Below are 2033 nucleotides of genomic sequence, written 5' to 3'. Positions count from 1 at the left end.
TAACAATTCTAAAAAGAAGATCTCGTCCTTAAAAAAAAGAAAACAAAAAACTTTGAGTTGTCGCCCTTTTTTTTTAAGAGACCGAGCCATCTCTCATCTAAGAAGAAACGAGAGAGAGTACCGCCATTATGGCATTGAACAAGCCCGTACAGGATTCACTGGGAAATCCTGGAGGAGGCATCATGGAGAATTTCAAATTTCCACGATCAGGATTAATAAATTGGTGACATGAATATCCAGGGAAAAAATCCTGTTCCCCTAGTTACAACCTTTAGAACGGAAGCAAATCATGGCTGACGCCCAATAAGGGATCACCGCATCGAAGGTATTTTAGTTAGCACGCGATAGTGACCATTCCTCTATCACGTTTTTGGTTGGAAAGTTCACACGCCGATATCTCGCAGTTCGGAAACCCACGACTAAATTAGTCATGTCTTATAAGAACCACTTTTATACTAAAAGATGGGTAGATATTTTCGTTGGTTCTAAACGAAAAATATGGATTAGGGAAAATCAGGGAAGTACGAATGCATCTCCAAAATTTCAGTCGTATGACTTCCAAGAAGAACATCAATCACCCTGTACTAAACACCAACACGCTTTCCGCGCAAACAATACTTAAATACCCAACACATTTCACTCCTCGCTTGGGTGGAACCATTTTCCACCCCCACCCTGTTTACAAATTAAAGTTGAGTCTCCGGTACCCTTAAAGTTAAAATACTTGAGGATAATTTTTCCTGGAAAGTTAGAGGACTGTTTGTGCTAATGAGGACATTCTCGTCTACCCTGTTAGGGCAAAGATTTCATTTCGTCAGTACCTGCCATGATGGTGAAGGTTCAATTTCAGCAGGAGTATAAAATTTTGTCCTCAATATTCACTATTTTATTTGAGAATGCGACTACAAAGCAGATACCATGTTATGATAGTACCTTACTGCTCGGGTGAACTGGCAAAGGGACTCTTTAGTTCAATTCGATAATATAAATAAGCATCGCTATGGTAATTAATTAATTAGGTACTTAGAAGCAATCTCGAGTCTTGGTAGAGGTGATTAATGTTCAAACTACAATTTGATCAACGCTCCTTTTGGAGTGATATGATTTCTTTCATAAACTCATCTATGGATTGGTAGTTCGGGCTAGTGTAAGATTATCCAGGCCAGCCTAGTTAGCTTAGTTGGTAGCGCGTCTACCTTGTAAGCGCTAGGCCGCGGGTTCGATTCCCACCCGGGGCGGATTTTACCCTGATGGGATAATGTTTGTTCTCGGAACGGCTGGCTTTCTCCTATCCTGTCTTCCTTCTCTCTTCGATTTCGGGACGATAAGACTATAGCAGTTACAGTTCCCTCTGTCAAACCTCTTAAAAAAAAAAAAAGATTATCCATCAGTGTTGGACTTTGATGATGATATGGTAGCCAACATCCACTCTGCTTCAAGCCATTCTGTTCAAGATGGAATTTAAAACATAGGTACGTACTCACTCGTACCAAAGCAATTTGTTCGAAATGGGTTAGGATTGTGGTGCTCGTGCTATCATAATGATTGGTTATCTTTATGTGTAATATAGGTATAGATTTTCCACAGGAGGTTATGTTTTCTCTCCCGCATTTCTTATCACTCCATATTTTCTGGAAGCAGGTGAAGCATTTCTTTGTGCACTCTTTTCATTTCTGTATTTAATAACATCTCTATTCTCTCATTCTTTCTCTTCAAAAGCAATATCATCCTCTTCTTTTCTCAAGTTCTTCGAGTCTTAGAGCTGCGTTGTTCTCTCGTTATTTATTTACCTTTTTTCTCTCCCTCGCCTTCCTTCATGTCGTGTTTTCTTACACTCGTATTCCCAAGTGTTTGGCTTCAACTTGAATTCTTTACCTTTTTTTCAACTAAAATGTCGGTAGATAGGTACATATTAGAAAGTCGTAGGCCTGTCTATCTCTTTCAACATTGTTTTTTTTTTTCAATAAAAAGAAACTGAGTTTATAGCTTTCCTGTTGCCTTTGTCTGAATTTACAATCTTTTTTAAAGGTCCC

The sequence above is a fragment of the Diaphorina citri genome, unplaced genomic scaffold, assembly GCF_000475195.1.
Source record: "Diaphorina citri unplaced genomic scaffold, Diaci psyllid genome assembly version 1.1 scaffold718, whole genome shotgun sequence".
NCBI classification, from domain to species: Eukaryota; Metazoa; Arthropoda; class Insecta; order Hemiptera; family Psyllidae; genus Diaphorina; species Diaphorina citri.
Note: the sequence above shows the minus strand (reverse complement) of the source record.